The sequence below is a fragment of the Misgurnus anguillicaudatus genome, chromosome 4, assembly GCF_027580225.2.
Source record: "Misgurnus anguillicaudatus chromosome 4, ASM2758022v2, whole genome shotgun sequence".
Lineage (NCBI taxonomy): Eukaryota > Metazoa > Chordata > Actinopteri > Cypriniformes > Cobitidae > Misgurnus > Misgurnus anguillicaudatus.
The window spans coordinates 34,852,580-34,878,583 of NC_073340.2; the positions used below are offsets into that span (position 1 = coordinate 34,852,580).

The window sequence follows — 26,004 nt, forward strand, 5'->3', positions numbered from 1 at the left end:
CCTGTATCCTGTAAGCAGGTTATTGTGCTGCTCATAATAAAATATAAAAAATGATATAAGGAGCAATTGATTTATTCTGCATTTTTATTATTTAACACACCTTTGAATATCATTGTAAATATTATTCTGCTTTTGATGGTGGAGGTGACATGAATCAGAGAAATGGTAAAGGTGGATATGTGTGTTTGTTTTAGATATGAAGTGTAAGAACAGTGTGGTGAGGTCGACCCGTGTCAGTATAATGAAGCCAGTGTCAGAGTTTTTGTATGCATATGAACATTCAGCCTGACAGAACCGGTGGGCGACAAATCAACACAGCGGAGTCTAATTACTGAATCTACACAGACAGGACCACAAACATGGACGCCTGTGAGATTTATTTGTTTTGCAGAATGCCATTTGCTCCACACTGTCAGGAGTGGAGAGAGAGGAAGTGAGGAGGGTAATATTTCGGTGTAGTGCTGTGATAATGCGGTCACTGCTCGAGGTATAACGTAAAAACTCACCTCTGATTTTAATCGGGTTGATATTGATGGTGAGAATGATTGAGGACCCTTCAGTCTTAACGCAGAGCATGAAGAGGAAAAAATGCAAATTTCAATTTCCAGGAGCAGCGGCGACGTATTTAAAGTTGAATTAAGTGGAATAATACAGCATTAAAACAAGAGGACAAAGTGACCTTGGAAGATGGCTGAGATGTTTGCTAAGTCACTAAGATTACGATCACTAAATCTGACTGTGATTTTTTTTCCCCCCCTCAGATCTGTTTATTATGGAGCCCCTAAGGGGACATGGAGCAAAAAAAAATAAAGTTTATATTTGCGTGAGCACATGAAACTAAACTTTAGATTTTTTTTTACTCCAATGTCACCTTAGGGGCTCGGTAGTTTATTGAAAGACAGTGAATATGTTTACATGAACAAAATTGTGTCAATCCGACTGAATTTAATCAGATTGCAGGTTACGACGATACAGTTCACATATACCTTAAACATTGCAATCTGATTAACTCATTCCCCACTAGCCATTTTTTGGAAAAGTGGCCCTTCAGCATTTTTTGTGATTTTCACAAAAGTTTCACAAAATGCCAATTTGATTTTAAAAATATATAAACACACAAATATATCAAATAAAAGAACAAACCATCTGCATTCAAACAAACAATATACAAACAAACAAACAAACAAACAAAGCGGTAAAACATTTCATCATATCTATATTTTTTTCTCTGCTTATAAACCCTTAAATATGGGTTTTTTCTTTAAAAATAATTTTTTTTAGCAAAAAGCTGGGGAGGAAATTTGTTAGAGATCAGATTCAGAATGATTATTAAAACATACAGAGAGTTTAAAATTAGTAAATAACATTTTGGCTTCATAAATTGGGTAATCTAGTGGACAATCACGGTATTGCAGATTAACATAAAAATAATCAGGAACAAATTTTTTATGCAAATGCTTTCTCCTAATTGACCAGATAACTCATCAATGGTGGGGAAAGAGTTAAAATTTTCGTTTACAGGTACATTTTGTATAATCCGAACCGAACCAAATGTCTGCGCACGCTCACAGCCAGGGTTGCCAGATTCACGTTTCAAAACCATCCCAATGGACATTCAAAACTAGCCCAAAAGCATCCTAACGACATTTTATTTACAGCCTAAATGCTAATAACTAAATGAAATCCTTTCATCTTTTTCTTTCACAATTGTTCTGTGCATGCGCACAAGGTATTTTTGCATCCGATTAAGAAAATACTACGATTCATGCGTTTACATGCTTTTCTCCTGATGATCGGATCACAGATTGAAGTTTACCACCCTTTCAAAATTTGCATCCAATCGACCTCAATCATATTGATTATGGTGTTTATATGAAGGCTTTTCAATCCGATTCAGCCATACATCCAATTACAAACCCATTATTTGTTTGGGTTTATAATATGCATAAAGCGGATATCTCTCAAAAATCAGCCCATTATAGAAAGCGGTTTCATGTGTTTACATGCACATCAATAAACCAGCTATGCAAAAAAACATGTTTACATGAAACTTTAAGATTTGTCAGGTTTCTTGCTGGCAGTGACATCACCGCCTATAGTCATTTAAAAAGCTGGCAGGATATCTGTCAAAAGCTAATATACTGCATGTCTTCTCATATTTTACTTGCCTTCAAGCCATCGTAGGTGTATATGACTTTCTTCTTTCAGCCGAGTTATATTAAATAATATCCTGCCTCTTTCCAGCTTTGTAATGGCATTGAATAGTGGCCGTATGTTTGAAGCCCATCCATCATCATGTGGATGGTTAATATGGGTCTTTTGAAGCGCAACAATACATTTGTAAAAAGAAAACTTTATGTATCTTGAGTATATTTTGCGATGTAAACACAACTCTAAAAGGGCTGTGTGTTGACTCCAATTCTGTACTTAAGAGGATCATTGGTTCTCGAGTAACTCGTCGTGACTGTGTCTCGTCACAATTTTAGAGACAATAGAGTCCAAATCACAGGAAGAGAAGAAAACAAATGACTTACACAAACATATTCATGCCAAATGTGTGTGAGAGATTGTTTTTATTTTGCAAAAAACAATTTTAGTAAGTGCACCAAAGTAGTTTCTGGTTAGTCAACAAATTCGGCATATATGCACAGTTACACGATAGATGCATTGTTTTATTAGCATGTCCCGTGCTTGCTCACATCCTTGTCAGCAGAGCAGTAACTAATGCATTTATTAAAAACATGACTTTATTACAGAAAGAGCAGTTTGATTAGAGTAACACGAACTTTGTACCCCAACACTGCTTTATGGGGGATACAATTCATAACAACATGACTCATTAGAGGAGACAAAGTAGGCTGGAACAACAAGTCCTTTAAGTAATGAGTCTTATAACAGCGATAACTTTCAGGATCTCCTCATCCAGAGCTCAATTAGCTCTCAGCTTATAGGCGTCATTAATAGGAGATGTTGGCTCCTTGACATTCGAAATTCATTAAAGGGGCTCGGAAACGCCCGGAAACAACTTCATAAACCTCCAGGAGGCAGATAAAGATGATGTGTTCTGTGGTGTGGATTACTGGTGAAGTTTTTCTCTCTCTCAAGAGCTTTAAAATGTGTTATTTTTTGGCCTTTTATAGAGACGCTTTAACACACACATTTCTCCATCATTTTCTGATTCTGTTTCTTTTGTTCTCGTCTCTCTGCTCCTCTCAGCTTCATGTGCAGTTATGTGAAACACTTTTCCAGATGAGGCTGTAGATCTCTGTGGATTGACTCTGATGATCGTCTGTCTGTCTGTTTATCTCATCTGTGGAGATGTTGTAAAAAGTTCGGATAATTTTTTCTATATGCTGTCAGAAATGCAACTAATGATTATTTTCATAATCGATTAATCGGGTGATTATTTTTTCGATTAATCGACTAATTGGATAAAAACTAAATATTTATTTAATTAGACTTTTTACTTATTGTAGCTAAAATTAGGGTATTCACATGTGGAAGTGTACTTTTAAAAGTATGAAAGCCACACACTACTATAGTTTTACTAATATAATTGTTTTGATTGTAATATTTTAAGCCTTAAATAAACATACTTTTTAAATAGTAAAACATCTTTAATGTCAAAATGTTAATAAACAAAACTTTTCAGGTGAATAAATTTGGCCACAGATTAATAAACAAATGTTAACTTTTTTTAATGTTGCCAGTGCCAGCATTTTTTATTTTTCACAAGTTTAATGCCTTCCCGAAAATTTTGTTATTTAAATATATAAAAATACAATATATCAAATTAAAGAACGGACCCATTGCTTAAAAATAAAGTTTCATCCTACCTTCATTTGTTCTCTTTCTTTGTTCTCAACTATGGGTATGTTTCTTCAAAAATACAAAAATTTTAGCAAAAAGCTGAAATAATAAAGTTTTTTGAAGGACTTTTGTTAGAGATTCAGAGCGATCCTCAAAACATACACGGAGTTTAAACTGTTTGGCCTAAGGGAATACTTCCGGGTTTTATAAGTTTGGTAAGAGTGCCACCTGGTGGACAATAGTATTACGGATTGCCGAAGAACTCATCATTGGCAAGGAAACGTTAACTTGTCAATGGCAGGAAAAAAGTTAATCTTCAACTTTAGACATTTATGAGTATCAACATTATTCGTTATTAATAGGGGTGTCACAATTCTCGATCCTCGATTTGATTACATTTTCGATTCCAATGTCACGATTCGATTCTCGATTTTTTTTTGAAAGCACAAAACTGCTATGCCATTTTTAGGCTAGACTTTTATGAAATATAATATCTGACCTTGAACCCGGAGATGTCCTGCCATGTTAGTCGAAAAATATGGTACACGCACACACCTGATAAAGCAAAACTTCCTGTCAGTGCTTTGTATCTTAAAAACGTGCTTTTATTACCGTCAGACGAGATTGTGAGACTATACCCAGAAGTCATGTTTAAATGCTGTTTTCATAACTCTTAAGCAAGTGTAATAAGTTGTTTTGAAACTTAAATCGATCTTAGTTCAGAGAAATGACCGGTCCTGTCACAGAGCTCCGTTCTGCTGTGCATGCGTGCTCTGTTCGGCTGAAGGCGGTAGGCGCTTGCTGTTTTTTTGTTTCCCATGTAAAGAGCAGCTTGCGTGGTGTCTAATGCATCTGCCATGCTATCTTTTATCTGGCTGTAGATAGCTAAGTTAGACGAGGTTGACTTGCAGCACTTAACACATGTTTTTTTTTGCTTGGCAAGCCGAACGGACGTGACATGGGGGGCGTGGCAGCATCAACAATTCCATTTTTTAATTCGTAGTTTAAGGTTGTGACTTAATTTCGATCTACACCCTTAGTTATTAACAAAATAAATAAACCATATGATATGAAAGTGATATAGCCTACATTGTTGCATTGTTACAGTAATATAAACCTGAATTACCCCATTACTTTAAAACAGATGCTTTTGCGACCATGCTGCCCGATGACATTTTGCGTTTTTGCAACCAATTGTCCGCTAGTCATGCGGTGAAAATAAGAAGCGCCTGATAAACGTGCAGCTTGCGTTTTATGAAGAAAAAGTGCCTGACTTTGAGCGTGCAAAAAGTTTTTTATAATTAATATGTGTTGCTAAGTACTGCATTTGGATAATCAACGGGTTTAAAAAGCTTTTAGATTTACATTAAAGTAGAGACCTCAGTTTCTGGATTTTCAAATAGTTTTATCTCGGCCACAAATCAAACCATACATCAATGGAAAGCTTATTTATCAATTGTATGTATAAATCTCAATTTCAAAGAATTGACCCTTATGACTGGTTTTGTAGTCCATGTGCATTCACATTTTCTTCCAAAAAAATGGTTTTGTTACTCTACTTGACTTCTCGAGAACTTTGATGTATTGTTTTCAAGCTTGTAAATTTTTTACAATTGTGTGTGTGTTTAAATGTAATATTTCTTTGATTTAGTACTAAAAGTGCAGCCGGTAAGAGTTATCGATATGCAGAGCTGGTCTTTTGATATCAGATTTCATTTTCGAAAGACTACATTACAAGCACTGAATGGTATTCAAGCATTACTCATGTCAGCTGGCTCTTATACCACTTTCATTACATCTCTCCATATTTTTCTCTTCGCTGTAGTCATGTTTTTGGTTCTTTGACCTTATATGGTGGACATGTGAATCAGAGGAAAGATGGATTTTGTGAGTTGAATTTCAGCCGTGCATTGTTCAAAATATAATAACCTGAGAGTATAAGGTTAGTTAGATAGTAACCTAGTGTACTGCCTTGCTGTCCTACATAGGCAGCTGTCTTCTGAGGGAACTTTCTGTTGAAAAGTACATAGACGAGGACTCTTTGTGATGTAGAAAAGCTTTGGTACGGTGGTGTGTAGGAAAGATGCAGCACAACATTGATTTTAATGGTGTTTGACATTAGCATGTGACTGAGATAATGTTGTGATGCACTAACAAGCATAAATGTTGCACAGTACATTTCCCAGTATATCTGCCATTTCTTATATTAACAGCTTTATGCATTTACACATTTGGCAGATACTTATCCAAATGTATACATTTGACAGTATGTGTGTTTAATGGGAATCGACCCATGATCTTTGAAAACTGAAGTGATTGCGCTTTATATTTATATTTATATTACGTGTAAATGTTTTACTTTATGTATGAGTGATTCTCATGAAAACTTGGTTTTAAAAATATCAAGCATGAAAATGTAAAAATTGCTTATATTTACTTTTTTTCCCACCAGACATTGAAAAACAAAGTCTGGAGCAAATGGGAACATTAATTAAAAAACTTTTACTTATCATTTAACACTTTTTGTAACATAATTTAAAAAATTAGTCCTTAAAAATCTCATTACCGCAACAGTCAGAAAACATCAACACTGACATATTTTCAAAATATCATGACAAACCTGAAAGAACATAATTTGGAGATTCTGCACATGCATTTAAAATCAAAGTATTATGCTTCTATTAATTAAATTAACATTTAATAAGCATCTGTTGCGGTAATGATAATCAAAATGTCGTGTAAGCATTCTGACAAGACAATATTTCAAATTAACTGTAAAAAAATGATCTTACCTGGTAGCCATCTTGAAGGAACTGGTCCATGTGTTTGGTCACTCAAAATCAAACTTTATTAAAATTCTGTATGTGTGCTTAAACTGTTCTCAAAAAGTGTTGCGGAGGATGAGAACATCAGGCATGGACACATAATTTTCCTAATTTTTCTTCATTATTATTATACATGAATATTCAGTAAATATTTTTTCTGTCATCTAAAGTAGTCTAGCAAAACATCCATTTATTTTTTTTCTTAATATTTTTGTGTTAATTTGATTAAATTACAACATAACGCATATTCAAACACAGCCGGACACATTGCGGTAATGAGAATTTCAGCAGAAAATGAGATAAAATTTACAATTATTAATTCTTATGTTGAAATCACACCTTGTGCGAGGTAGAACACAGTATTGTGTTAATTCTGATGCTTTTTAATGTTACTATATTACACATTTTAAAGCTAAAATCATTAGTGCCATGGTGTTTCAATGGTTTCGTGAGAATCACCCGTATAGTGGCTTTGAACGTTAAGATAAAATAGCAGAAAGTATTTTAACACTTAAAGTGCACTTGAGACTCCCTAACACAAATTTTACAGCAAAGTTTTTGCTATGTGGAGGTTTGTCGAACTTTGCATTGAGGAGATACCGTATCTGTCTGTGCAAACAGCAAATATCAAAAGTGTGGTTTCCTTTTTTTGTCACGTCCCGTTCGTACATTCGCACACAGCTTGACCTCAGCCCGAGCATCCTGTCGCTCAGCAGAGTTTGTCGACCTTTAACCCCATGCGCGTTGATCCATGCGCTCTGACGGCCTCTGCTGAGTAAGCTTCGAGAATGACGCTCTGTTTTGGTTGGTCTGAGGGGAAATCAAGTTTCATCCTGCTTGAAAGAACAGAAAGCAAACAAGATCTCTCACATCCGCACCAGTTGACCACCGCAGGAAGAAACCATTTCCACCTAAAGCCCAGCAGATCTGCTGAGGAGATTGAATCTTCTTCTGCGGTTCTCTCTGTTAATGCTATATCGTTTTCCTTCAGTTCGTTCATCTCAGAAGGGTCGATGGATGCTTAATATATATAGATTGTTCACTGCTCAGAGTTTCAATTCAGTTCCTCAATTTAATTGAAATTAAAATAAAAAATTAAGGAAATACATATAACAAGGCCCGGATTAACACAATGTAGTGTCCAACGGTGACCACATTTGAAGTGCCTCCACCAAACAATATTGTAAAGGTCTTGTCATTGAAGTAAAGGACTCCAGTATCATTTTTTGACACTTGACAGCACCTATTTATAACAAATTATTTATTATATTAAATATTATATTGATCTAATGTGTGGTACTCAAACTGGGGGTGGGCGGGCTGCAAGATGGTGCCAGGGAGCCCCCAATTTTATAAAATACAATTAAACCTCAGAAAAATAAGGGTACTAATCAACAGCATTAAATTGCATCATTTAATATGTTTTGTTAAATTTAAATTTTAAGTTTGAGAAGCAAATATCTAAAGTGTGATATACAGAGCACAATGTTTTTTCATTGGTCCTGACTTTAACTGTTCAATGTGATCTTTATGCTGCGTCACTGTGGGTTTACACCAGACGCAAGTTAAACGATTTGCGCTAGTAGATTACATACAAAGTCAATGCAAAGACGCAATCAGATGCGTCCTCGAGATATGGGCGATCAGATGCGAATGACGAGATATGTGCGGCGCGTTTGGAGCGAAAATACGCGCTATTCCCCTCAAACGCGTCTTCGCCCAAGTTGAAAATATTCAACTCGAGCGGAAAGTTCACATGACACGAAGTTGTATCCCGCGAGTAGTCTAGAGCGAGTAACGCGATGCCCCGCGTTTGGTGTGTAGGTAGCATTAACACCAGGCGCGGTAGATGCGTGAAGCACGAGTGATTTCAATGTTAAGTCAATGTGAAGACGCGTTGAAGCGCATCTGGAGGTCTCACGGCGCGAATGAGGCATTTAGCGCGGTGTGGTAGACATGATTCGCGAATGGCGTGAATTGAGCATTGCCGCGGGAAAATTTGAACTTTTGAAGCGAGTAAACTCAAAATGTTCAAGCGGCAAACAAGACGCAGTAGACGCGAACTTGTGAATGTGAACCCACAGTTAGGCTTTCATTGATAAAACTAAAGCAGCTGCTCTTCAACTCTTTCATTTTTGTTTCATTTTGCGAGAGTAAAGTCGTTCTAGTTTATTTCATCAATTGCTCTAAAATATCTGAAAAAGCAAAAAAATGACAATAGACCATCTGCTCGAAGTCATCAAGACAGAAGCGGTCGAAAGTGGACAAAAGAGAAAGATTAAAACTACAGATGTGAACGGACACGCGTCTATCTCTCTCTTGTTCACTTGTGATCCAATCAACCAAACCGCATCTTAATACCAGGTATAAAAAAGCCCCTTAGACAAATGACTTTTAACCCCCTCATCCTTTCATTTTAATTCTAGTTAAATTTAATCTCCAGTTCAGCACCATGGGTGTGGCCAATTTAATTCATATTCCAAATCATGTGTTGAATATGGGCCAGCTGTGTATTTCAGGATCTTACAGTCGTTCGCTTTAAAACCCAGTAAAGCAGAAGAGAGCGAGAGTCTTATGGGAGCTGTTAGACAGTCGCTCATGCAGAAAGCAGATGTTTTACTCGAATCATCAGTGTGGTCGCAGTGAAGTGCACGAGTCTGAGGTTTGGCTGTAGACATCTGAGTGTGTGAAAGCTGCCTACAGGGACGCCTTTGAACATGACGATGAAAGCTGAGTGTTCTGAGACTGAAGGGCAACGGAGGATAAGAACAACATGAGGATGTGTGGAGATCAGAAAGTGTTAATGTGTGTGAAAAATCCTTGATGCAGGAGAAAATAAAGCACTCCAGACACCAACGCTGAAAAGAGCGGAGATGTGGAAAGACGCTTTGTTGGTGTTTGAGGCCGTTCGAGTGAAGCTCATTTGCCATGAGACAACAAAAATGTGTTGGAGAAATCTGTGATTCAGATTTTGTCATGTATCTTTTTAATGTATGTGTTGGGTTATTCTGCATGTACTGCACCAGAAGAATAATGAGGACGGCTAGTTTGAATTCATTAGTTCCAGTGACGAGTCTTCATGAATATAGATGTTCTTCACAAACTTGCTTCATTTGCATTTATGGAAAAATCGCTCATTTAGATACAAATACAAATTCTTGCGCTTGCTTTGTTAAACAACACTTTGTTTTATTGGCTGGATTATTAAAGAAACGCTCAGTTTTTCATCAGAAGTGATGTTTTGTCTAAACAGGTTCTCTGTAAGTCAAGATTTGCTGTAAAGCTTACTAAACATGACACATGCAAATGGATATCCGATGTTTCAGTACAGAATAAAGTTAAACTTTTCCAGATTTGATTTTCATGCTTTCATTATGCTTGCAAAATGTTATCGTTTACTAAAACTCTCATTGAAAGTTTATCTTATCATGGCACAAAATTTGCCAAACCTTCTGTTCTGTTTTGGAGAGTTAACTCTTTCCCCGCCAGCGTTTTGAAAAAAGTTGCCAGCCAGCGCCAGCATTTTTCATGATTTTCACAAAAGTTTAATGCCTTTCAGAAAATGTTCTTCGTAAAATATATAAACAAACAATATATCAGATGAAAGAACAGACCCTCTGCTTTCAAACAACAAAAAAAAAACGTTTCATCCTACCTTTATTAGTTCTCTTGTAAGCACCTCTCAAACATGGGAAGGTTTCTTCAAAAACACCCAATTTTGAGCAAAAAGCTGAGATAATTCCATTTTTGCGAAGGACTTTTGATAGAGATCAGATGCAGAGCGATCTTTAAAACATACACGGAGTTCTTTCTCTTTTACGTGAGGCGTTACTTCCGGGGTTGTATATTATCCACCTGGTGGATAATAGCGGTATTGCGGAAAGATGTAAAATCTCGTCATTGGCGGGGAAGCGTTTTCTCTTAATTGACGAGATATCTCGTCAATGGCGGCGAAAGAGTTAATAGATTTTAAACAATATTACAGTGGCAGAATTTTCAGTTTTGTAAATATATTTTTTTAAGAATCCCTTCACCTGAAATAACATTTACATTTATGGATTTATCCAAAGCGACTTACAGTGCATTATAAGGTATACATTTATCATTATGTGTATAACATAATAACATTCCCGTTCTTCTGTTTCTCAGGCAGTTTAAAATGATTTTTATTTAATCTTGTATTTATTAGGCAGCAGATGAGCAGTTTAGACCGATCTGGCGAGTCAAGTTAGATGATGTTCAAATGAATCAGTAAATAAATTGTATTCCCAGATGGTTGTGACTGGCTCAGGCTGATTTTAATCTATCATATTCCTACTGCTTTTAGCAGATGTTGAACCATCTGAAGACAGTACATCCAAACATGTTTGTAAAGCCAGGGTCCAGGATTAAAATGCACACAGAGAGGCCCATGGAAGATCAATGATTCAAAATCCAAAATCTAGGCAGATAAAAGCAGAAAACAGCTTCACAAACTTGAATGATGGACTGGTGTGATAATTACAGGCTTTGGAGAGCTCCAGGTTTCCACTAAATGTGCAGCTTAATTTGTTTGTTTGGCTATGATTTTAAACACAACAGCATTGTCGAAATAATCTAGGTTTGTATGGAAGTTTTTTTCTGTCAATTTTAGATAAATTAATTACTGATAAAGATGAAAATTTAAACCAGATTTATAGAAAACTGAAAATTATAAATAAATAATTTCATTTTAATTTTCAATATTTTAATGCATCTTCCCTGTCAAATTGAAAAATAAAATGCAACTGATGATTGACATTTGTTTTCACTACAATCTTGAAGCAAAACTAAAAGGCAAACTTAAAAAATCATTTTTAAAAGGTTTTTTATTAATGATCATGCAGTAATAGTAAAGTTCAGTTTCATTTTATGTTCTCTTTTTGTTTTTGTTTTCAATTTGTATTTTCAAAGTCAACTTGCATGCAAATGCTATGTTAATCAGTGGGTGGGGTTTACTTTGTGACATCACAAATTTGCTTTTTGTAGTGCACATCGAAACGCTAAAGGAGTCGTATTCAAAAACTTTCACTTTAAAACCCATTTTCAAAAGTTTGCGCTTTCAGGACCCCAAAACAGTTGTTTTGTAACTGTTGTTGTGTAAATGAAGAGCCAAAATGCATAAAAAGTTTCTTATTTTTGATTGAAAACACTGATACGCACAACCGGCGCAACTTCATAGAATGTCTCTGAACAGGTTCACACCCACTTTTGGGTATGGGGGAAAACAAACTAGACTTCCGATTGACGTCCATACAAAATAGCGGAACAAAGCATCGACTTTGAAGCTGGGAGTATGAAATTAAATCTGTTGATATATCTTTCGTGCTCTATGACAGGCATGGTGATATAATAGCTTGACATGTTTAATCAGAGTGATTTCTTAAGTTATTTACGCCTGTCCGCTGTGTACGAACGTTGCTTTGTTCCGCTGTTTTGAGTGGGGGTCGGTGGGAAGTCTCGTTTGTTTTCCCCCAAAAAGGGGCGATGACGAAATTGCAGGGCTCTAGAGTGCGACCAATTTGGTCGCACATGCGACCTAATTTCTCAATGGTGCGACTTAAAAAAATATCAGGTCGCACTGGTGCAACCCAGGAGTTCGAGGGAAAAAGCCATGGTCCAGATCTACGTGTGTGTACGTTTAAAAATGCGTGTGCGCTCCAGTCAGAGAGAGAGAGAGAGAGACGCTGATGATAAGAGAAGAGGAAAAGAACGATTGACAACTTTTTCGTTAAGAATGTTAAGTTGCCTGATCCGTCCGAAGATCACAACCAATGCTCTGACATCAACCTCCCGTCACATCAGGTCCAAACCCGAAGACGGAATTAGGTAATGAGCCTCTTACAATCGAGTCAGAGCCAAAGCATAATTCTTTTGAAGAAAATTATTTGAACGTAACCCAACAGCAATGTCGCGTTCCGTGCGCCAAATGTATAGAAAAAAGCCAGGAGTCAGGACCGCTGTTTTCTTCATAATCTTATTTCCAAATCTAATCCTATAAACTTTTCGGTGTTTGCTGTATCGCTATCACCGCCCTGCCAGACTGTCTTAAATAGAGAAATAAGTTCATTCCTTGATTTGCGTTGTTGATTCATTTATAAATAATTCCCCCAAGGGTTTAGTTTATGCGCAAAAGGCATTAAAATGAATAGAACGTGATGATTACATCTTTCTTTTGTGAAAAAATAATAAAATAAATAAGCCTACATGAAATGTGTTTAACTTAAATATTAGCAAATTAACAAAACGAATTCAAAAGTAGCCTATAGCCTATATGAGTTTATTTATTGTGTGACGCGCTCCAAATCCGATGCAGCACAAAAAACATTTTTATGCAATCTCATCACGCATTTCATGCCATCACCGGCGCGGGTTTACGCAGGGCAGCGAGAAAAATACATTAAACTTTAAACATTTAACATTCTACTTGAGTTTTTTTGGACATCCCTTTGGAATCACTGCAATCATATCATCAATTTAAAAGGTATAAATATAAGCGCAGCGCATATGAGTGTTCAAACACTGCTGACCGCTCAGCTGTCAATCTGCCGACCCTCACAAAGTTTCACATTAAATGTTAATATATTTGTCCAGTCAATGTCCTGTGCTTATTTCTGTCAATGTTCTGCATGAAGATCTTTAAAGGTTTCTACTTACTTCACGATTTGCGGTGCGGCCGGTCGCAGTCTTTATGTAAAACGGGCGGGTATGAAATAAATTGATGCTGATGTCGGATAACAGGTCAAGTGTTATTTTAATCGCGCGCATGCGGGTTATCAAACAGGACTGTGCATGACTCGTATAAGGAAAATTATAAAATAGCCTACATGTTTATATTCTGTATTAAACCACCATAACTTGCGGTGTTAAAGGGACAGTTCACCCAAAAATGACAATTCTGTCAGCATTAACTCTCCCTCATTTTGTTACAAACCTGTATAAATTTATTTGTTCTGATAAACACGAAGCAAGATATTTTGAGGAATGTTAATAACCAAACCAAGCATGAGCCCCATTCACTTCTAGGAAAAAAAAATACTATGGAAGTGAATGGGGCTCATGAATGGTTTGGTTACAAACATTCCTCAAAATATTTTCATTCATGTTTACCAGAACAAAGACATTTATACAGGTTTGTAACAACATCAGAGTGAGTAAATTATGACAGAATTTTCATTTTTGGGTGAACTATAAATCCGATGCAGTCAAAAATTAGGGTGCACCTAACTTTTGTGCTGGTGCACCTAAGAAAAAATGTTAGGCGCACCAGTGCAACCAGTGCAAAAAGTTAGTCTAGAGCCCTGAATTGACAGTCAAGTTCCCGAATGTGCCGGTAGTCCGTATGTGTTAACGACCCCTTCATTTTGAAACTTCTGTTCACTTTGAGTCGTTTGTTCTAGAGCTCTTCACGGGTCCACTTAGATCTGAAAATCCAGGCAGGTTCAGGTCTAAAAGTTTCATGTTTGCGGGTCGGGTATAATATTTGTGGCCTTGGGTAATTTTAAATGAATGTGTTTTTGCCGAACGGACCTGAGAAGACCTGAACTACAGTATATAGCATGTGTCCAACCCCTAATCGGAGCTCTTGCAACATTGTGTAGCTGGCGTTAGGTTAATTTTCATTAAGCCAGACCTGTAAATTCATTTTGCACATTTTAGCGGTTAACTTGGTGTCGTCATCAGATAAAAAAAAATGGAGCAGTGGCCAAACTGGTTTAGAGGCCACAGGATTTTTTTCTGACTGGTGGGTGCGCAGCTGCAGACTGCAGATATTCGGGTCCAGTCGGGTTAAAAAAAATTGCCACTGGGTCAGGTAGGACTTGGGTCTAATTATCTTGGGTTTGTCTTCTGTAGGGTCTTTCTTAAAAAAAAAGTGTATTCATGTAAAAAGTGTTTCAGGTCATTTTGGGTCGGGTACATTTCCTTGGGACCCGATGAGACCTCTAGTTTGGTCACCCGGCCTTGTCAAACTGACAATTTTAGTTTATGGTTACTTTGAAAGCTCTTTATACAAGCATGAGTAGCTGGTCATCTCTTTTGAAAACACATTTTTTCCTTAGCTTTTGAATAAATTGTATTTATAGAGTTAAGTTGGGCATTAAACCAGTTGGCCGACTAGCTAAACACCAGACTGTGACTGTCTTAAACAAGTTAAACTAGCAAACACAGGCTGGTTTCACCAAGGACAAGAGCGGACACAGTCAACAAAATAAGACATAATAAAATCTTTCGGTTCTAATATTTTTATACCATTTAAAAAAATCTATATAATCCCAAGGCCTACTCATAAAAAGACCACAATTTCTTTTTATTTCGATATACGATATTATTTATTGCAGACGTTTCAGATGAGTAAATCTGCTATAAAATGAGTTCTAACTCTAAACATCTGTGGGATCAGATCCATCTTTCCTATTTCACCATATTTCATCTGCTGATTATCTGAATACATTTGCATGCACTTTTGATTTGGTCCATTTGATGAACATGTCCTGTTACACGAAGCGAGACTTGAGATCATCAGAAAGATGGCCTCACAGTCACCTTTCAATTTATGATCTGATTTTGATTGGAAAGATCGTACATTGTTGTGTGAAGTTATCACAGACGAACATCACTGAACAGAAATGTGATTGAATTTAACACACGCCCAAACGTTTGTGTACTTGATGACAGATGTGTTAATGTGGCCAGATGAACACAAAGATTTTGTAATAGACAGATGCAATGGACTTCAGAGGAGAGGCTGGGTCTTTGGGTTTTGTTACATTAAACATCTACTGTACCTCTTGTTGAAGTGTATTTGTTTTGTTATACACAGATGACATATTTTCTGTATTTACATCGAATGAATCCAGAAAATACTTTATATGCATGTTAGTTTTGCATGCATTTGTAAAACACCATCCGGTCTGTCTGCATGAAGTGAAAGATCTTCTCCGCTCTGTCTGCCGCTGGTGTTTTTCCAGCTCACATTAAAATGATATATCTGTGAAGACAAGCTCCTCTGAACATCACAGTACTTTAAACCGGCTGATTCTGACCTGAACCGACTTCAGTTTGTGATGATACACATTGAGACACATTATTAGCATTGACCCAAACACAGATGATTTTATTTATATGGATCTGCAGTTCTGTCTTTCAACATGAACTGATGATGTCTGTTCAGTATGAGCTCATTTCCTATGTGTGACCCCCTTTAGAGTTTAAAGATCAGTATTTTATTATCTATCACCGTCAGTGGAGATGTTTTCTCATTTTTTAGTAATTACTCTTCACTTCTCAATTACAAGCTATCAACTCCTCAATGCCAACCATGAGGACACCTCATGTGTGTTTGGCCTGTGATGCCTCGTTGCAGCTCTCCAGAAACTTTTGAATGTTCTCATGTGACAAACAAATGGATTTGGAATGGAGTGTTGTGGAGCAGTTCAACCCTAAGATCGAAACAAACACCATTTTTGGTCCGAGCCAGGGGTGTAATCTTCTCATTAGTGAAAGCTGAAAAACTGGCAACAGTCTTTGTTTTGTCATGGAGGGGTCATTACATCAGATCCTGAGAATTTGCAAAGATTATTGTATTTCAAGTCATCAGTTCCTTCATTACACAATTGTGTTGTTCGGTGTATTTCTGTAAGTGATCTAGAAAGTGACCCTAGTGTTGTAGAGTTCGCTTGCCTCATTTGACAAAATCTTACGGTATTTGTATGTTGCAATTTACTTTGGATAAAAGGTGGAAATGAGATACTTGCTTGAATATATTAGACATAAACATATTTTTATATGATGGTTTGGCCATGTCACACTTTTAAAGTTCCAGTGTGTAACTTTTATAAGGATCAAATGCACTATTATATACATAACTATATTATCAGTGGTGTATAAGGCCTTACATAATGAACTGTTGTGTGTTTATTAACTTAGAATGAGCCATTTTTATCTACATACACAGCGGGTCCACTTACAAGGATGTCGCCATTTTGTGCCGCCATGTTTCTACAGAAGCCCTAAATGGACAATCTGCGTTACAGAGCGTGTTTTGTCACTACTGTATTTTGTCTTAGACAACAGCATGTTTGTCCTGTGGCGGCTAAACGTTTCAGTGAATGGTGGACTGAGCCGTTGGTTGCCATTCACAATCTCACTGCCAGATGGTGCTGAAATCTACACACTGCACCTTTAACATGATCTGATAGTAAACAATTTTTCATAAGATTTCTGCTTTTGTCTTGGGTTTCAGTGGTACAGTATCATGTCCTGTCTAGTAATACAAACTGACAAATGAGATTTGTCTAAACTCTCACGTTAAATTGTGTCTTAAACTTTTTGGTGTGTGCCCCCCTCGTGTAGGGTGCATTCCTTCGCTCAAGCTCCAAAAAAATTGTGACATAAAACCTCAAAAAAATCTCAAACTTAGAATTTGAATTTCTTTTTTCTTGGATTACAACAAACACATGGATTGAAAGCAACAGTTTACTTCCTGGGATTGGTGATGTAGTAAAGATGTAGAAAAAATCTTTCAAACATGGTAAGGAGAGTCACATTTCCGGCTGATGTCAAAGGTATTCAGGCCAATCACAACGTACAGATTACTTTCCAATCAGAGACACAGTGCTTTATAAAATCGATGAGTTTTGTACAAAAATCAGTGCGTTTCAGGAAAACAGAGAAATCTGGAGCTACAAAAATTTACAGAAAATAATGTGATTTTTGAACCACATACCATGCAAACACATTGTATTATACACTCTAAAAACAAATGGTGCTGTATGGCACCAAGGTTGGTTCTTTGCTCGTGGTCATAGAGTAACCGTTTTGGTGCCATATAGCACCGGTGAAGCACCAGTGAAGCACCTGTGTAGAACCATATAGTGCTATGTAGAACCATATGTGGTGCTATATGGCCCCTATTTGGTTCTACACAGGTGCTTCACCGGTGGTATATGACACTGAAGACGGTTCTTCTATGATTACGAGTAAAGAACCACTTTTGGTGCTATATAGCACCGTTTGTTTTTAGAGTGTACCAATTACACAAAATAACGTTTTTTTTTAGAAGTAAAATAGGTGCTCTTTAACACTAATAATGTTGTAAATAATGTTCAGTGTCTTGCAAAAAATGGCGATTGGCTTCACAAGGCATTACTGTATCACCAGGAGTCGTGTGGATTACTTTTGTATTGGATTTATCTAGTAATGAGAGAAACAAAACTGTTCAATCATTTTCACTCTAACACCCGTTTTAATTATGCACATGTTTGTCATTGAATCTCTCTATAAACAAAAAGTAGGCAAAATGGTGGTGTTATCAGTCTGCAGGATTAATGTTTTATGAACTTGCATAATAAAACTGACCCGAGTTCACCTATTAGACACTGATCATTTGCGATCAACTGCCCCTAGTGGTGAACCATCAGATTTTCGAAACATCCCTGTCCCAAATGGCACACTCCAGACTTGCGGACTTCCTCAGTCCACACTTTGATGACATCATGTAGTGCAGACCTTATGCTGCGTTTACACCAGCCGCGTTTGAGGCGTCAAAATCACGTCTACCCCTCCTAGTTTGCCGCTTGAACAGTTTGAATGCATTGGAAAAAGCAAGCATTTGACGCGCGTCAGAGGCAAAATCCGCTTCTTGTGGGAGGGGCAAGTGCTATGCGGTTGTCTGTTTGCAAGATGGCTGATGTTGATTGTGCATTTATCGAGAGACTTACTGGTTTGTATTTGGTCACCTTACTCTAGGGAGAAAATAGTTTAAAAAACGGTGGGAATTCCGCGGGTCGATAAATGTCACATGACTCAAAAGTAAAATGTGTATTTACAACTTACCAGGTTGCCCAATGTCCTCACTGACACTCTTCCAAGCGAGGTCTTTTTTATTACTGTCTCTATAGAAAAAAAAAAAACTTGGGTCGCATACCTCCGGGTGACTGCTTACTGACAATATCAAGCGTTCCTTCATGTTGAATGCGGGGCTGCCGCCATAGCAGCAAGCAGGCTCCTGATTGGTTAAAGTGGCGCAAAAGTCCGCCAAGTTTCAAATGTTTAATCTTGGGCATCAGCCGCAAATTCGCATCAAACGCAAAATGCACAAAAAGCACCAAATTGAGCCAGATGGAATCGCGTCTATAACGCTGCGCTAAACACCCCCTTTGCGCCTTGAGCATCCAGACGCGCGTCAACACATCTTTACGTTGACTTTGAAATCACTTGCGCTTGGCGCCTCTACCGCGGCTGCTGTAAACAGCATTAGAAACCCTGGACGCGAGTCCACGAGGCCGCACCGGGGTCGTATTTTAGGACAGACTCGAGCATCACGCCAGAAATAGGAAGAGAAGTGGTGTGAACTCCTCCCATCTGTCGTCTGATTGCTCTTTCGCAAGGACTTCTGGGTTGGGAAAGTGTGTGGAGCCTGCAGCAGTGCCGGCTTCGCCGAAGACCGCGTCAAGGGTGCAATGGGGGCGTTGATGAGCACCCTCGGAGCGTAAAAATGACAAATGGTACAGCGAGCACGTGCAATTTAAGGCCACAAGATCGAAAGTCCACATGAAGTGTGTCATTTGGGACAGGACCTTTAACGTAATCAGGCCTAGTTTGAAACATGCTCAGAACCACTGATTCGAAACCAAAAGATTCATAATGTTTTGAGGCTTCATAAAGCAGTGTTTCGAAGTCGGCTAATCACTAGATTGATCTGCTTTTTTAACTTTTTGAAGTGCTGTTACCCATTTACTTGCATTATATGGATCACGGAGCACTGCAGTTTCTGCAAAATATCTTCTTTATTGTTTTACTGAAGAAAAATGTCACCATCATATCGGATGGCCTGAGGGTGAGTAAATAAACGAATTATTATTTTTGGGTGAACTATTCCTGTACCAAACTTTATCCCTGTTTAAAGTTTCACCATCCAACAGATAAAACCTCTAAATGTTGCCTAGTAGTAGACCTATCCTCAATGAAGCTTTTAAAACATTATCCACAAAACATGATGAATGCATTGCTGCATTATCATTAAATCCCAGTTTCAAGCAGAGCAAAAAAAAGCAGCTAATTTCTTTGCCATGTTGAGACCTTATTTCTACAGAGATGAATGAGAAAACCAAGTTTTATCCACGATGAGACGGACGCGAGCTGAATCTGTGCTTTGTCGTCCAAAGTCCTGGAATATAATTTAAGATGTTACTGACTCTTCTGGCTTGTCTTTGGCTCTCTCTCGTACCTCAGCGCTGTGTAAATAAAAGCAGTCCTGTGCTTGCTTTTCATTTAAACCTGGCAGAGGTGCAGCGTTGAATCACTGACACACTTGGTAAGAGTTCAGAAACCGCTGTGTTTTGTTCCCTGCTGGTTTCCTATCTAGTGAGAACACAAAGCATTTAGTGACCGTGGGAAATGGCGATGCCCGGCCGGGTGTCTTTATCTCAGTGAGAGATGATTTAATTATTCTTTCTTTTGCCTTTGGCTTTACTTCTTTACTTCTATCATCTTTTGTGACAAAGAATTGCAAATGTTTCACTCTGTTCACTCTCTGCTCTTGTGAATAATTGAAAAGTAAATTAGAAAACAGTCACTAAAAGTCATGCTACTGTGTCGAGGAAATAGTTTTAGGTTGATAGTCATTTTTAACCTTTAAATAAAGGTTTTCATCTGGAAGCAGGGTTCTCACTGACATTATGATGATATATGAGATCTTTTGAGCTCATGAAGAGTTGAGATTCATTTCTTTTAAAGTGGCAGCTACAGCGCTGAAGTGGTTAAATGGTTCGTTCACCCAAAACCATACGTTCTGTCATCATTTGTTCCTCCCTCATGTCGTTCCAAACCCACATGACCGTCTTTCTTTACTACAGTACTGTATGACAGTATGACCGCAGGCTGTAAAACTTCAGAAACATATAAAGGCATGATGAAAGTTGAAATATGGCAGTGTTTTCTGTACGTTTTTTGATATGTAAGCAGATAAAGAGAAAGTTACAGATACAGAAGTTTTGACAACCTACAGTACAGTTTTCAAATCTTAGTTGTGTATGTTCAGACTTTGCTATTGAGTATAATACCAAAAAAAAATCATAGATCAGATCTCTTAAATGTCTGCTGTGTCTATAAAATATATTTTTCTCTCATTTGTAAGTTGATTTGAACAGCACCAGCACCAAAGTTGGAAATTCATTCATCAAAAGTTGTAGCAAGCCTCAACAAAGTGTTGGACGTGCAATAGTAAAAAGCGAAGACAAATTTTTTAGCCTTACAGAAACCACTGTCTCATCTGTCTGTGGATGAAGAAACACATGTTGAATCTTCATGCTTCTAATGTTCACCTGAAGGAATCTCTTTAGACTTTTCATGATGTCAGTCTGTTAGTAGTCAGGAGTTAATGGTTGCCATTTCATGTGTGATTAGAAAACCAGCAGATATTGAAATATCTGATGATCATTCAATTCAATCTTGATTTCACTGGCTGTACTAAACTTCTCATATTCTGTTTTTCTCAGGTGGTCTGTGGTTTGGCTTTAATATCGACAGATCCGGCTGTTAGATATAGCTACATGTTTCTGCAGACAATAATCCTAGTTGACTGCTGTTCAAGAGCATCTGTGTAGATGACTACAAATTTTTTCTATCAACATATAAAACACACACTCTAAATATTTTATTATTTTATTTTTAACCCATGCTGGGTAATTATTGGACACAACATATGCTGGGTTAAAAATGACCCAATGCTGGGTAAAAAATTACCCAAAGCTGGGTTAAAAATGACCCAATGCTGGGTTAACAATGACCCAATGCTGGATTAAAAATGACGCAATGCTGGGTGAAAAATGACGCAATGCTGGGTGAAAATTTCCCAATGTTGGGTAAAAATGACCTAATGCTGGGTTAAAAGTTATCCAGTGCTGGGTTAAAAATGCCCTAATGCTTGGTAAAATGACCCAATGCTGGGTTTAAAATGACCCAACGCTGTGTTAAAAATGACCCAATACTTTGTAAAATGACCCAATGCTGCGTTAAAAATTTATCCAATGCTGGGTTAAAAATTACGAAAAGCTGGGTTAAAAATAACCCAATGCTGAGTTAAAATGACCAAAAAGTTGGGTCAAAAATTACCCAATGCTGGGTAAAAATGACCTAATGCTGGGTTAAAAGTTATCCAGTGCTGGGTTAAAAATGCCCCAATGCTTGGTAAAATGACCCAATGCTGAGTTAAAAATGACCCAATGCTGGATTTAAAAATGACCCAATACTTGGTAAAAATGACCCAATGCTGGGTTAAAAATGTATCCAATGCTGGGTTAAAAATAACCCAATGCTGGGTTAAAAGGACCCAATGCTGGGTTAAAAATGATCTAATGCTGGGTTCAAAATGACGCAATGCTGGGTTCAAAATTACCCTGCTGGGTTAAAAATGCCCCAATACTTGGTAAAAATGACCCAATGCTGGGTTAAAAATTACCCAATGCTTGGTCAAAATGACCCAATGCTTGGTTAAAAATTACCCAATGCTGGGTTAAAAATGCCCTAATGCTTGGTAAAATGACCCAATGCTGGGTTTAAAATGACCCAACGCTGTGTTAAAAATGACCCAATACTTTGTAAAATGACCCAATGCTGCGTTAAAAATTTATCCAATGCTGGGTTAAAAATTACGAAAAGCTGGGTTAAAAATAACCCAATGCTGAGTTAAAATGACCAAAAAGTTGGGTCAAAAATTACCCAATGCTGGGTAAAAATGACCTAATGCTGGGTTAAAAGTTATCCAGTGCTGGGTTAAAAATGCCCCAATGCTTGGTAAAATGACCCAATGCTGAGTTAAAAATGACCCAATGCTGGATTTAAAAATGACCCAATACTTGGTAAAAATGACCCAATGCTGGGTTAAAAATGTATCCAATGCTGGGTTAAAAATAACCCAATGCTGGGTTAAAAGGACCCAATGCTGGGTTAAAAATGATCTAATGCTGGGTTCAAAATGACGCAATGCTGGGTTCAAAATTACCCTGCTGGGTTAAAAATGCCCCAATACTTGGTAAAAATGACCCAATGCTGGGTTAAAAATTACCCAATGCTTGGTCAAAATGACCCAATGCTTGGTTAAAAATTACCCAATGCTGGGTTAAAAATGACCCAATGCGTGGTTAAAAATGACCCAATGCTGTGTTAAGAATGACCCAATCCTGGGTTTACATTTTTCCAATGCTGGGTTAAAAATGACCCAATGCTGGGTAAAAATGATCCAATGCTGAGTTAAAAATTACCTAATGATGTGTTAAAAATGACACAATGCTGAGTTAAAAATGACCTAATACTGAGTAAAAATGACACAATGCTGAGTTTAAAATGACCTAATGCTGGGTTAAAAATTACCCAATGCTGGGTTAAAAATGCCCCAATAAAAATTACACAATGTTGGGTTGTTGTCATTGTTCGAATTGAGGGTGGGCTGGGGTGGTCCCGGACCTTCAATAAGCATTGGGGGACCCCCTATAAAGCACAAAAAATGAATTGGGGGGTTCTCTGGTTTTTATTCAAATTAAAATACTACATAAAATTGTATTGCGCTACCACAAAGCAATGCTTTCTATTATTGTCCCAATTTCACTATAGTATAATCCAAAACATTCCTGACTGTAATAAATGTAAACTCTCAAATGTGTTTCACGCTGTGTATTTTGACCTCGTTGATGGTAAGAATCTTTAGTTATTATCTTTAGTAATCTTTATGGTTAGGGGCTTTAAAAAAATCTCAAACGATTAATTCACACTAATTTTAGGGGTAAAAATGGTTATGGTTTGAGTTAAGGGTAATTTGGGGTTTCTTTGATTCAAATGTTGATCAAGGATCAAGGATTCTTGTGAAATCTAGGCTTCCCTATAATGACAGGGGGTTTTTGGCCTTGGGGTTGGGTGGATCTTAGCTAGAGGACCCCCATAATGTTTGACATAATTCGAACACTGGTTGTTGTTATGCAACTATGGGTTAAAATAAGCGTTGTATTCTGTTCAATATTTACCCAGCATGGGTTAAAAATAATTACCTGAGTGCAGATACTTCATTATATGTGACCTTGACCACAAAATGCGTCATAGTTTTTTTTTTACTGAGATGTATACATCATCTGAAAGTTGAATAAAAAAGCTTTCTGTTGATGTATTGGTAATTATGATGTAACATCCTGAGCACATTCACCATTTAAACAGCCATCCGTTATAATAAACATTAAAAAGTAATTTCAATGAACATTCTCCTTCTACAGGCTTTAATAAGTCTTGGCTTTTAAAATTAATATAATTATCTGTTTTTCTAGGATGTACTAGGAGGTAATCATGTCCACTTTCCTGTATTTTTGGTTTGATACTAAAAGCATCTTTTTTTATCTGAAGTGTTTGTTCACCGATTCTTGGAAGTTTGGTAAATGCGAAAACAACATCAACATGCAATATGTAAAAATGTGATGTTTGATTTCATTGGAAAGGCAAAAACTAAGCTAAACTCTTCGAGAGAGGTATTAAATAATGTTTAAGGTAAAGACTGTAGTAAGGATTTTATGTTAACCTGTACTCTTTTAAAAAACCTCGATGTGGACATCAGTGTTGCATTAGAACAGAATGAATGAAAACCAGTGAGGTCCAGACTTTATGCCGACAGTCAGAGCTCTGAGTTATTTTCTTTGACTCAGCAGTACTCGGATTATCTCTATCGTTTTATCACTTTCTTCGATGGATAGGCTTTGGTTAGGAAAGCACAGCTGCATGAGAACAGATGAAGAGCAGATGTTGTAATTATTCTCAGTATCTGATGACAAGATTATTTCAGCGGTGAGAGAGGAAGATCCTTTCACAGACTGAGGGAATCTTTCATCCGAGATCCTTTACTGCTGGTGAAGTTTTACCAAATAATACCAAAGAAAGAGAAGAAATCAACCTGCAGAACCCAAATATTTGCTCTCCATTGAAATATTAGGGTCTCTGAAACTCCCTATTAGTGTATCTGGAGTCTTTAGATCTCCTGACTGGCTTAGGGTTATTACTTCAAGGTAAATAGATAATATAACCTGTATATTTAATGTTTGGAGAGGCAGGTGTGTAAAACATTGTAAATGATCCTTTTTTTTTTTAAATACAGGAATACTGCTGTTAAAATATCCCACATCCCCACACTTTAAATACAAAACCACATGTGTCATAATTTTGCACAGTAGCCTATTTTAAAAACTTTGGGTGCTTCTCAATTTGCTTCCTCGCTCCTACGACCCGGACATCTCAATTTTTTAACAAATCTTCGAGTTAATCATTATATGATTGTAAATGTAGACTCGTATCAGACAGCCCAGATAGCATGCAACCATTGAAACAATGTTAAAAATCATTGAATTGTCAATGTTAATACAATTGAATCAATGTCACGTTTGCACCCTCCATTAATATTAAAAAAATATAGAAATTTCAACAAATCATCATTATTGTGATCAGTGTTTGCTTTAGTTGGGCCCTTGACTCTTGTGTTTTAATGTTAAGTTTTCTTTGGCTGCTGAAGCAGTGTTTTAAAATACATCTGCTATGGCAAAAAAACACAAAGATCTAATGTTATCAAGTAGTTTAATTCTTGTAGATATACCTAAATAATATTAATGAAATACTGTTAAAGGTGTGTAAGAAATGGATATTACAGTACTAGTTGAGAATTATAAAAACACATTTAGAAGATTAAACTACTAGATCTATCTCTGACATCATGAATCGGTCTATAAATCTCATCAATGGTGACGATCAACAAAAGAAAGCTTCACGCTGCAATGCATGCTGGGTATCATCGTAGTACTAAACTAATTTATGACTCCCAGCATGCATTGCAGTTGATCGTTTCATCTGAATTTGTTTGATTATTGTCACCATTGTTGAGATTTGTAGGATGAGTAATGATGTCTGAATGTGTCAGCAATTTTTCTGTTTATCTTATCACATTGTATTTACAAAAAACCAAAACAATTATAATTGTCAAAAATGGATCAACATAATCATGGAAAGCAGCTTAATTTTATATCATATTGACATCTTCACAAAAAGCAATCAGTTTCAACTTAACTTTGAAACACTTTCTTTACCAATGCACATGTGTTCCTACATAAACATATACAAAAACTAAAAAAAGAAAAATGTAACTTAGTTAATGTCAAGAGCCAGTGACCAAACTAAAGCAAACACTGATCACAACAATGGTGATTTGTTTAAATTTCAATATTTTTTCAATATTAATCGAGGGTGCAAACGTGATATTGATTCAATTGTATTAACATTGACAAATCAACAATTTTTAACATTGTTTCAATGGTTGCATGCTATCTGG

The 26,004-nt window shown here is 37.0% G+C and overlaps 1 protein-coding gene across 2 annotated transcripts in view; it reads left to right on the plus strand.

Moving 5' to 3' along the window:
* The window catches only part of adam12a (ADAM metallopeptidase domain 12a), a 125,176-nt gene that overhangs the window by 39,813 nt on the left and 59,359 nt on the right, over positions 1-26,004 (plus strand). The window lies entirely within an intron of this gene.